The 12,898-nt window shown below is 42.1% G+C and overlaps 1 protein-coding gene across 5 annotated transcripts in view; it reads right to left on the bottom strand.

Moving 5' to 3' along the window:
• Positions 1-12,898, bottom strand: part of PDSS2 (decaprenyl diphosphate synthase subunit 2) — a 293,668-nt gene that overhangs the window by 124,629 nt on the left and 156,141 nt on the right. Inside the window, exon 3 of one of the 5 annotated variants that reach the window (XR_016233799.1) lies at positions 4,012-4,123. The exons of the other annotated variants lie outside the window; for them this stretch is intronic. The gene's annotated coding sequence lies outside the window, so the exon portion shown is untranslated. The remainder of the gene's footprint in view (positions 1-4,011; positions 4,124-12,898) is intronic. 5 annotated transcript variants of the gene reach the window in all.

Below are 12,898 nucleotides of genomic sequence, written 5' to 3'. Positions count from 1 at the left end.
TGGACACTGCTCCCTTCTCCAGGTTGCCTTCCTGCCTTCCCTGTGCTTGTTCAGTGAACAGCTCTTTACTCACTAACGGTTTTGGGGATTGCGGTCACTCTTTTTTTTTAAGATGTATTTATTTATTTGAAAGGCAGAGTGACAAAGAAGCTGAGGCACGGAGTGAGGGGGAGGTGTCTTCTATTGCTGGTTCATTCCCCAAACTGCTGCAACAGCTGGAGGTGGGCTGATCAAAGCCAGGAGCCAGGAGCTTCCTCTGGGTCTCCCACGTGGGTGCAGGGGTCCAAGGTCTTGGGCCATCCTCCACTGCTTTCCCAGGCCTCAGCAGAGAGCTGGATCAGAAGTGGAGCAGGTGGGACTTGAACCGGTGCCCATATAGGATGCTGGCACTGCAGGCAGAGCTTTAACCCACTGCACCACAGCACCAGCCCTGACTGCTATCATTCTTAGTGACCCCAATTAGTCCCTTCCAGGGATGAGTGATGACTGCCTCACAAGAGCCAGGTCTGCTGATGAATAGCTTTAATTATTAAACATTATTCCTTATAATAACTTGAAATCCCTTTCAATGTTTTACATTTAAGATTGGCATTAGAACAGCAGAAGTGTCCACTGTGCTTTACCACACAGGCAAAGGAGATAAGAGACAACTTTTTCTTTGTTGTTCAATTTTTCCTCTTCCCTCTTCCTTCTCTTCAACCCTCTTTTCAAGGAGAGATCTAAAAAATAGTATTGAGAGGAATACTTACATAGCCTTCCACTTAAATGTAACATAAGCTTACACTTTATCAGCTTTTAGGTTTTTTAGTATAAACCTTTTTATTTTGGAATTTTTTCAAACACGTACAAGTGAGAAGACCTTGGCCCTATCACCAGTTTCAGGAATTACTAACCCATAGTAACCTCGTTTCAGCTCCACTTACTTCACTCCTGTGCTGGGTTGTTTTGAACTAAATGTCAGATATCAAGTTATTTCATCTGAAAATATTTCAAATATTCTGTTTCTTAAAAATTCCTAATGGTGATTATGGCTACTACTTATTGAATTAATTACTTTGAGCCAATTTAATTATTATATGCTGAACACTTTATATAAACTATTTTTGCAAAAATAATTCAACTAACATTAATAAATAAAATCATGCAGAAATAACAGCTCTCTAATAAGCCTTATTATCTCTTCTGTACAGAAGGAAGCAGGGCTGACAGACTAGTGAACTTGCTAGTTCACACAGCTAGTAGCCTGCGGAGCTGGATTCAAGCCCTGGGTGCTCTAACAGCCAGGTTCTTTGCATTTCAATAGAAAACTAATAAAAATCCCAAACACAACATGCACAAAATTCAGGGTCTTTCTAAAAATATTAAAATGGTAGGGAAGAATCATTAAAGTCATTTCAGTTGAATCCTAAAAGTTTTTTTAAACTAGAAAAACTAATTTTTATGTTTACTTGGAAAGAATAAATTTGAAAATGCAAAAGAAAAATTTGGAAAAGAAAATAAGAGGTTTGCCAGTCTAGATTTTTTTTTAATGAATTTTTTTTTTTTTTTGACAGGCAGAGTGGACAGTGAGAGAGAGAGACAGGGAGAAATGTCTTCCTTTGCCATTGGTTCACCCTCCAATGGCCGCAGCGGCCGGCGCGCTGCAGCCGGCACACCGCGCTGATCCAAAGCCAGGAGCCAGGTGCTTCTCCTGGTCTCCCATATGGGTGCAGGGCCCAAGGACCTGGGCCATCCTCCACTGCACTCCTGGGTCACAGCAGAGAGCTGGACTGGAAGAGGGGCAACCGGGACAGAATCCAGCACTGCAGTTGGAGGATTAGCCTACTGAGCCGCGGCGCCAGCCATAGATTTTAAAAACTATTATGAAACTACTGCAATTTCAGCAAGCATGGTAGTATAATAAGAATAGACATAATAAGTTAGTGGAATAGATTCAAAAGGAGATCCAAATATATTAGGAAATTAATTATTTATGGTAAAGATAACATTTAAATCATTAGGGAAAACACAGATTATTATTTTTTTTAAAAAAAGATGCAATTATTTATTTTGAAAGTCAAAGTTAGAGAGAGAGAAGGCGAGAGCATCCACCTGCTGGTTCACTCCCCAGATGGCTGCAATGGCCAGCGCTAGGCCAAGCCAAAGCCAGGAGCTTTCCAGGTCTCCCACATGTGTGGCAGGAGCCCAAACACTTGGGCCATCTTCCCAGCTTTTCTCAGGCCATTAGTAGAGCTGGATCAGAAGTGGAACAGCCAGGACATGGACTGGTGTCCATATAAGATCCTGGCATTGCAGGCTTTACTTGCTATATGATAGATAAATATTTAGGTGGATTAGCAATCTAAATGTTACAAACAAAACTATACATTTAAGAAAACATTCTTATGACTTTAGATCTAGGGAGAACATCTTGTGAAATAAAGAAACTCAGGAAAGTACAAAGGAAATAATGGATAAATCTGAATAGTTAACATAAACAAAAAGTTTAATAGTAAAATATAAAACCTAAGGCAAATACATACTTAAAATATTTCACAACACATACAATGCTAAAAGAAATATAGTCAAGCTGACCAAAGGAAGACCTTTCTCCCTATCTCTCTCACTGTCTGTAAATCTACCTGTAAAAAAAAAAAAAAACAACTTGTTCTCAAAGATTTATTTCATTTTAGTGTATTAAGTGGAAGATATGAATAGTCCTTGTCTCGACTGTTGAGGAGCAGGTTTTTTTGTGTGTGTATGCAAATTGTTGAAATATTTACTTAGTATAGAGTTGGTCTTCTGTGTATAAAATTAATTGAAAATGAATCTTAGTAGATAATTGGACTGAGAATGGGAGAGGGAGGAGGAGGAGGAGGGGTGGGAGTGTGGGTGGAAGGGCGGGTATGGTGGGAGAATCACTATATTCCTAAAGTTGTACTTACAAAATGCATGAAGTTTTTTTCCTTAAATAAAAAGTTTCTTTGGGGAAAAAATATATAGTCAAAGGATGTATGAAACTTGTCCAAACTGGACAAAATTAATCAGAGAAAGCTCAAGGACACAGTGGAAAGGGACATGAAGAGGTAATTCTAGAAGAAACACAAATGAACAAAATCATATAAAATGATGCTCAACTTACCAGTAATTTAGAAAAGGAATATTATAAAAATGAGATAATATTTTCCAGTTTGTTAACTTTGCAAAATGAAAAAGTTCAGGCTACACTTTTGGTGAGAGTAGACATATGGTCTTACACTGACATCCCAAAACCAAATGAAACTCACAGGCATATTGTTTAAGAAATACTATTTTCAAAATCAATTGAATTTGAAAGCCTTTGGAGCTATGTTCATAAGCTCTCCAGTTTCTACCACTTTCACTCACTTGAACAAACTGATCCTTGGAGGCAATGCTTATATGAAAAATTTCCCTAATATACTACGGATTTTCTATTGGCACAATAACTTAGGAAAGTATGGTAATTGACAAAATAAAAAATGTGGATACCCCCTAACTTATGATACTCTACTGAAATAATAGCATGATTTTTTTACACAGATATATGTTTATTTTTAACAGCACACATTATATGGTTTGGTAATAGCAAAAAAATGGAAACAATCTAAATGTCCACTATGTAGCATAATAGCAAGTAGAAATGAAAAATAAAGTGGCAGATCTACATATACCAACTTGGAAAGTTGTCTTTGATATGTTGGTAAGTATAAAAAGCAAAGACAAACATGTAAACTCTATGAGGACTTGGAGGTTTGTGATATGTTTTTCCATTACTGTATCTCCAGTGCCTAGATAAGTACCTGGTATAATGTAGATTAAGCATTTTCTGAATGAATGAATGAATGAATGAGAGCATAGGTTCATTATTTAGAGACAAAAAGGAAAGACAAATAATATGACATAAGGAACGAGAGCATATAAGAAGGCAGGAGAAGCAGATACTGGAACTATAAACTTTTATTTTTTATTTTTCTAAAATTTAATCAATGTATTTGATGGGGGTTCACTCACCAAATGCCTGCAATGTCTGGGGCCGAGGTTGGGAGCCAGGAATACCATCCAGGTCTTCAATATGGGTGGCAGGAACCCAATTACTTGAGTCATCATCACTGCCTCCCAGGATCTGCATTAGCAGGAAGATGGAGTCAGAAGCTAGAGCCGGGAATCAAACCCAGGTACTCCAACATAGGATGAGGGCATCTTAAGTGCTAGGCTAAATGCCCATCATGGGATTATAAACATTCAAACAGTAATTTTTGCTTTTCAATATTTAAATTTTTAAAGTTGTGGAAACAGACCAAACAAAGACTTAGATCTGGAGGTAAGTATGGAATATATGAGACAGCTGCGGGTTAAACCATTTAATAGAGAGGAAGACAGATATGGTTGGACTCATGGACTGGAAAGAATCTTGAATATAGCCAGGAAGTCAGGTTTTTCTAAATTACGATGTGTAGCCATTAAGGAGCTACGAGGCAATATGACGATGCTCAGATGAAATCAGCACCTTAAGAATGGAACATACTAGTATAACTCAGGATGCACTGAGGCAACCATCAGGAAAACCAGACAACAGCAAGACTTTAGAGAACTCTAGCTGTAATGAACCTACGAGACTAACCAAGGCAAGCTCCCACTCAGGAAAGTTACTCAGCTTCTGGCAGAATATTTCCAGCAACAAGAACCTGGTAACTTCAAGGGGGAAACCAAGAAACTTATTTCTGGTTTTACACCACAACTTGCCAACCTGCAACTATTACAAAATTGTTTTTTTTTTTTTCTTCTAGTAATGTAGGAGTGACATGACTAAAATAGGGACTCTAAATCGACAACAGGATAGATAGGGAGTGATGTAGTCCCTCCCCACCCCATGCCCCATTTATTCTCATGGGGATACATTCCAAGACCTTCAGTGGAGGCCTGAAACCACAGACAGTACCAAAACCTTAAATATACTGTTTTTCTAATATATACATCCTTATCATAAAGTTTACTTTATAAATTAGCACATACAAAACCATTTTAACAGTACACTGTAATAAAAATTGTACGAATGCAGTCTGTCTCTTAGAATATCTTCTTGTATTGTACTCACCCTCCTTTTGCTTGTGATGATGTGAGATGACAATTAAAGGAAGTACTTTCTGTCTTCTTTTTGGCACATGTTAATTGCTGGCATCACTACTCTTGAACTTTGGGCCCATAGTTCCGTGAAGTAAAGATTATTTGAACATAAGTACTGTGACACCATGACAATCAATCTGATAACTCTAACGGCCACTAACTGACTACTAGGCAGGTAGCGTCTACAGCATGGATACCCTGGATAAAGCAAAGATTCCCATCCTAGACAGGATAGAGGAGGATGGTGTGAGATTTCATGGTGCTATTCAGCTGTGTGCCATTCAAAACTTATGAACTTTATTTCTAGAGTTTTTTATTCAAAATTTTCAGACTGTGGTTGACTACAGGAAACTGAAACTTTGCAAGGCAAAACTATAGATAAGGTGGACCACTGAATTGCAGTGTGACTGGATATGGAGGATGAAGAAAAGACTTCTCAGATGTGAGGCATTTTACCTAAAATAGCAGTAGACTTAAGGCAAGCAGGAAAATAAAGGAATCCATCAGATCCATCACCCCTGTGCTTGAAACGTCATCTCACTCACTGGGAAACGCCCAAGTCTCTGCCATGACCCCTCTGCCTTCATTTCCTCCACTTTCCCCCTCACTCACTCCTCTCCTGCCACACTGGCTTCCTTGTTAGTCCTTAAACATGCCAAGCCTGATCTTGCCTCAGGTCTTTGTCTTTTCGGTTGGACTTTCTTCCCTATGCATCCACAAGGCTTACTCATCCACCCACTTCAGACCTCTGCAAGACTGCCCTTTCAGTAGGTAAGGCCTTGTCAATCATTCCATTTACTACAGCAATTCTCCCTATCAGCGTGCCCAGTATCCACTGCCTGCTTTTCCTTCCTCCATAGCACTCATTGTCATCTGACACACTAGCTAGTTGACTGACTTGTGTTTTGTTTTTCTTCCCAACAGATCTATGGAGAAAAAGCTCCATTGAGGCAAAGTATGAAAATGGGGAATGGGGCAAAACAGTAGCTAAGAGCCAAAGAATCCCTAAAACATACTTCAAAAGCATCAAACTTGGAAGGCTGGTGCTGTGGGGCTCAGTAGGTTAATCCGCAGCCTGTAGCACCAGCATCCCATATGGGTGCTGGTTCTAGTCCCTGCTGTTCCTCTTCTGATCCAGCTCTCTGCTGTGGCCTGGGAAAGCAGTGGAAGATGGCCCAAGTACTTGGCCCCCTGCATCTGCATGGGAGACTGGGAAGAAACTCCTGGCTCCTGGCTTTGGATTGGCCCTGCTGTCCCCTCTGAAACTGAGGAGGAAAAAGGGAAAACAAGCCTTGCAGTTTGGCCTAGCAGTTCAAATGCCTGCATCCCTTAGAAGGGCACCCAGGTTTGATCCTGGGCTCTAGTTCCTGATTTCAGCTTCTTGCTAATGCAGACCCTGGGAGGCAGCTTTGGTGGTTCAAGTCATCGATTTCCTGTCACTCACAATGGACAACTGGACTGAGTTTCCTATACCCAGTTTCAGCCCCCTGGCCATTGCAAGCACTTGGAGAGAGAACAAGCAGATGGCTGCTCTAACAAATAAATTTTTAAAATTATTTTTAATTTAAAAAAGACAAAAATTCTTAAAATTCTCCCATACCCAGTGCTATAATTTCTAATTATTAGTTTTGTAGATATACATTTTAAAAATAATCACAGCTTAACAAACTTGTGTTTATTCCCCCACTCTCCTAGATTTGCTTCCAAAAGGAAAGCTCAGCATTGGTGTGCTCTGTAATTAATTCCCTCCACACCTGCCAACCAGTCTGCACAGAGGTGAGCTGCCTTTGGTGGTGGTGGTCACACTTGAAGGAGCAGAGGGATGTGGGGACTCAGCAAGGAGTCACCATATTTATCACTAAAAATTAGCCAAGCAAAAAGAAATTTGTATTACACTGTCTCTAGGTAGGAACAAAGTTCTGCTTAATGATCGATGTACACACCTATGAAACCACTCTAACAAAGCATAACCTGGCCAGGCTACTAACTATATTTAAAAACATTTTTTTAAAAAAGAAATCTTTGTTAATAATTCAGGCACAAACTTGACACTGTCAACACATAATTACCCCGCAGGACAACCAGATGCTTATGTTGCGGAGGGGGAGGGGCAGTTAACCCATAGTACGCAGTTTTGTGAAACCCTGAAGCCTGGTTCTTCCCAGCCACCCTGCCGCAGCAACGGAGGGAAAGTCTAATGAGGTATCCTTATCCAGGTCTCTGAAAGTACTGGTGGGTTTGGTATCACAAAAGGGGTTAAAAATACTTGAGACTACCAGAGAGCCTAACAAGACATCTGGGTGCCACGGCTGTCACTGTCAGGGCAGCCCTGGGAGGGAATGCCCGTATCAATTGGGTTTATCAGATGGACAGCTGATCAACATGAAACAGACTCGCTCTGGGCAGCCCGAGCTGAGCTTCCTGACATGAATTCCAATGAGGGCCCTCTGCACTCTCCCGCCCAGCTCTGCCATTTTTCTGCGGCAGCTCCCTGGACATATGGGAATCCCTAGTGATGAGTGCATAAAGCTGCCTCGAACTCAAGTGGCGGCTCATTTCCCCCTGCTGAAGGCAGACATTAATATCCCGAAGAGCTCAGACCCGCCTCTCTGGCCCCCTTCTACCCAGGCAAAGCAACTGTCCTACTTCTTCATTTAATAAGCTCGTAATGAAGAAAACCCAAGCCCCCTCTCTGACTGTGGCACGGTTCTGCATGAAAAGGCTATACAAATACACCAGATTCCATGTCAAAGTTCTCCAAAACATCTGTCCCTCTCCTCGCTGGAAGTAGATTCTGTCGCCTGCCCTCCTAAAGCACTTTCTGCCGCAGTCCAGGAGTTCAGTTCTCTGCTCCAATAATTATGAGTTGTCTCCATGGCATGGCAGGTGGAGGATTAAAGAACTGATTACAAAGAGCAGGCCTGTGTTTCCAATTCATTACAAACCTTTCTTCAAGGGCTCATCATTTAGCTAAGAAACTGCTTCAGCACAGTCAGACGGAGAGAAATGACAGAGCAGTGACAACCTAGAGAGGACACCAGAAACTGTTGCTCAGCGAACCAGTGTAAGAGGAGGATACACATATTTGGTGAATTAGAGATGGCAAACACACATTGGTTTTATTTATTTATTTATTTATTTTATTTTTTGACAGGCAGAGTGGACAGTGAGAGAGAGAGACAGAGAGAAAGGTCTTCCTTTGCCGTTGGTTCACCCTCCAATGGCCGCCGCGGCCGGCGCGCTGCAGCCGGCGCACCGCGCTGATCCGATGGCAGGAGCCAGGAGCCAGGTGCTTTTCCTGGTCTCCCATGGGGTGCAGGGCCCAAGCACCTGGGCCATCCTCCACTGCACTCCCGGGCCACAGCAGAGGGCTGGCCTGGAAGAGGGGCAACCGGGACAGAATCCGGCGCCCCGACCAGGACTAGAACCCGGTGTGCCGGCGCCGCTAGGCGGAGGATTAGCCTATTGAGCCGCGGCGCCGGCCCACACATTGGTTTTAGAAGGCGCAGAGGGAAAGACGTTTGCTAGCAAATGAAGACAAGCTGATTTTTACATGGGGACACTGGAGACTGGCTAAAAATAATGGGAACCTGAACCATTACTGAAGTTTACTGCTGGGCCCAATGCCTATCGCCAGGTTCTGTGAGTTCTGAATTGCTTCGCGAGTGATTACGGTCTCTTTTAGAAAGCAAGCAGGGGTTAAGAGAAAGTGAAGACTACATGTTAAATGGGCCACAGTAAGCACTACAGGAGGGAAATGTCATTCTGCAAAGATCTCCCCAAATGAAGAACAAGAGGCAGTAGTGGGTTAAGCTGTTGCTCGCAATGCTGGCATATGGCTGCTCACTTCCAATCCAGCTTCCATATGGCTGCTCCACTTCCAATCCAGCTCCCTGCTCATGTGCCTGGGAAAGCAGCAGAGGATAGCCCTAGTGCGTGGCCCCCTACACTCACACGGGAGACCCAGATGAAACTCCTGACTCTAGGCCCAGCCATTGTGGCCAGCTGGGGAGTGTAGGAATGGATACAAGATTCTGCCTCTCTGGGGTCTGTGCTGTGGTGTAGCAGGTAAAGCTGCCGCCTGTAGTGCTGGCATCCCAAATGGGCGCCAGTTCAAGTCATGGCTACTCCACTTCCAATCCAGCTCTCTGGTATGGCCTTAGAAAGCAGTAGAAGATGGCCCTAATCCTTGGGCCCTGCATCCACGTGAGAGACCCAGAAAAGCTCCTGGCAACTGACTTTGGATTAGCACAGCTCCAGCTGCTGCGGCCAATTGGGGAGTGTACCAGCAGATGGAAGACCTTTCTCTCCCTCTGCCTCTCTGTGTAACTCTGACTTTCAAGTAAAATAAATAAGTCTTTAAAAATTCTCTTTATCTCTCTCTGTAACTTTGCTTTTCAAACAAATAAAATGTTTTTTAAAAATTCTAGATGTCCCCAAAATGTTTTTGTTACGTCTTTTCATGTATAAAAATGCAGTGATTCCCTAGCACGTTTTAACCAGACAATAGAAGCTGTGGGCAGGTACTCTGTACAGCTAATGATAGTTCATAACTATTTCCCAGACATCAGGATTTTTTATACAGAATCTCATTTTTTTTTTTTTTTTGACAGGCAGAGTTAGACAGTGAGAGAGAGAGAGACAGAGAGAAAGGTCTTCCTTTTTTCCACTGGTTCACCCCCCAAATGGCCGCTACAGTCGGTGCGCTGCGCGGACCTGAAGCCAGGAGCCAGGTGCTTCCTCCTGGTCTCCCATGCAGGTGCAGGGCCCAAGCACTTGGGCCATCCTCCATTGCCTTCCCAGGCCATAGCAGAGAGCTGGACTGGAAGAGGAGCAACCGGAACAGAACTGGCGCCCCGACTGGGACTAGAACCCGGGGTGCCGGCACTGCAGGTGGAGGATTAGCCAAGTGGGCTGTGGCGCCGGCCTCCCAGAATCTCATTTAATCTTCACCAAGTTTAGTCATTAACTCCATATTTACAGATAAAGAAACAGAAGCTCAGAGATGTTCAGTGATTTGCCCAGGGTCTCCTGAAAGGTTTTTTTTTTTTTTTTAATATATTTGTTTTCACTTTATTTGAAAGGCAGAGAAACGCAGATAGAGCAACAGATAGATCTCCCATCTACTGGTTCACTCTCTAAATGCCTGCAGCAGCTGGCAATGGGCCAGGCTGAAGCCAAGAGCCTGCAATTTAATCCAGGTCTCCCACGTTCGAGTGTGGCAGGAATCCGAGTACTTGATCCCTCACCAGCTGCTTCCCAGGGTGTGCACTAGCAAGAAGCTGGATTGGAAGAGTTCCAGAAGCAAAGACTAAAACCAAGTATGTTGACACATGTATACAGATGGTCCCCATCTAATGATGATTCAGTTTATGATTTTTTAACTTTACAATGGTGTCAAAATGCTATGTACTTAGAAACTATACTTCAAGTGTTGAATTGTTATCTATTCCTGGGTTAGCAATGTGTGGCACAGCATCCTCTCCTGATGCTGCAGGATCACAAGGGAAAAAACTCACACAACAGAGTGCTGTGTAACTAGGCTAGGATGTTCGCTAGGTTAGGTGCATTAACCCCACTGCTGACTAAAAATGCATTTAAATGCATTTTTGTTTTACTTATAACATTCTCATCTTATGATGGGTTTATGGGACATAACCTTACTGTAAATGGAGGAGCATCTGTATGTGATCTGAAGCCAAATACAAATGACAGATCTGTTAGGTATCTCAAAGTAATGCTTGAATTTTTTTTAATAGACTACAAGGTATTTCAAAACATGGATGCTGAAAGGTACCTTGAGCACTTTCCATTCATATGCCACTTTTAAACAAATTATTTTGAATGGCAATTATATATGGTTTATTTACCAAAATTACCTTATCACTTTATATTCACACCACACACACCAGGCAATCCTTACATTTCACATTTCTTCTTTTGCATGTTTTTTGTTGACCCATAGAAACAACAGATATATTCCAAAGGTTGCCATGGTCTTACAAAGAAAGGCATAATACATAAAAACAAGGTAATGAGAAAGTCTGCTATGCATTCTTTCAAATTGGACCATTTTACCTAATTCAAGGATAGAATTAACACTTAATGCATGTTCACTGGACAAAAATCCATAGCTGTTTATCTCAAGTGAAACAAACATGCCATTCAAATTTTTTCATAGAAAAGTGGTGCCAGAAGCATAAAATATAAAATCACAACTCATCTTTTTAAAAAATCACAATGCAAGTCAGATGAGAGCTTACTCTTACTGTAAAAAATTAAGACAATACAAAAGGATAGAGAGGTTAGCTGTTCAAATCTGATAACCACTAACTACAGATAGCTAGTAAGCACTTAAAATATCATAGATGGTCTGAACCCAGATTTGCTGTAGTGTAAAAGACTTAGTACAAACAAAGAATATAAAAATCTCAGTAAGCGCCTTTTACTGATTACATGCTGACATAATATTTTAGATATATTAGTTTAAATAAATATTTGAATTAATTTTACTTATTTCCTTTCATATTTTTAGCATGGTTACTAGAAAATTTTAAAATAGATGGGGCCAACACTGTGGCGGAGCGGGTAAAGCCGCCATTTGCAGTGCTGTCATCCCATTTGGGTGCTGGTGCAAGTCCTGGCTGCTCTCCTTCTAATCCAGCTCTCTGCTGTGGCCTGGGAAAGCATTAGAAGATGGCCCAGGTCCTTGGGCCCCCGTATCCACACGGGAAGACCAGGAGGAAGCTCCTGGTACCTGGTTTCAGATTGGCACAGCTCTGAGCCATTGCAGACAACTGGGTAGTGATCCAGCAGATGGAAGATCTCTCTCCCTCTCCCTTTCTCTTTGTGTAACTCTGATTTTCAAGTAAATAAATAAAACAAACAAAAAAAAAAATAGAGGCTGGTGTTGTGGTTAAGCCTCTGCTTGTGGCACTGGGCTCTGGTTCGAGTCCCAGCTGCTCCTCTTCTGATCCTGCTCCCTGCTTATGGCCTGGGAAAGCAGTGGAAGATGGCCGAAGTGCTTGGACCTTGCACCCACGCAGGAAACCTGGAAGAAGCTCCTGGCTCCTAGCTTCAGATCAGCTCAGCTCTGGCCATTGCAGCTATTCGGGGAGTGAACCAGCGGGTGGAAGACACCTCTCTTTCTGTCTCTACTTCTCTGTAACTCTGTCTTTCAAATAAATAACTAAATAAATATATTTTAAAAAGTATTTCTTTAAAAATATAGTGCTACAGAAAGTTTATGAAAAAAGGGAATTAAAAGGCAAGTTTATTTTGGTGCAAAAAAATTTAAATCCACATACAGTTTTTCATAATATGCATTTCCCATGACCTTTTTTTTTCTTAAGCTTTATTTATTTATTTGAAAGGCAGAGTTTTATAGAAGTAGAGGCAGAGAAACAGAAGTCTTCCATCCACTGGTTCACTCCCCAAATGGCTGCAACAGCCGGAGCTGGGCTAATGATCCAAAGTCAGGACCCAGGAGCTTCCTCTGGGTCTCCCACGCAGGTGCAGGGGCCCAAGGATTTGGGCCATCTTCCACTGTTTTTCCAGGCGATAGCAAAGAGCTGGATAGGAAGTGAGAAGCTGGGACTCAAACTCATGCCCATATGGGATGCTGGCACTGCAGGTGGTAGCTTTACCTGCGCTGGCCCCGTCCATGAACTTTTTAAAAAGACTCTTGCTTTTCAATTTTTTTTTGCACCCAAATGAACTTATTATTTAACTCCATTTTCCACAATTTTTTTTAGAGTATCTTTATATCTTCTCT

The sequence above is a fragment of the Oryctolagus cuniculus genome, chromosome 5 (genome assembly GCF_051225735.1).
Source record: "Oryctolagus cuniculus isolate XC-2025 breed Fujian yellow rabbit chromosome 5, ASM5122573v1, whole genome shotgun sequence".
NCBI lineage: Eukaryota > Metazoa > Chordata > Mammalia > Lagomorpha > Leporidae > Oryctolagus > Oryctolagus cuniculus.
The sequence above is the reverse complement of the archived record's forward strand: the minus strand, read 5'-3'. Positions and strand labels throughout refer to the sequence as shown.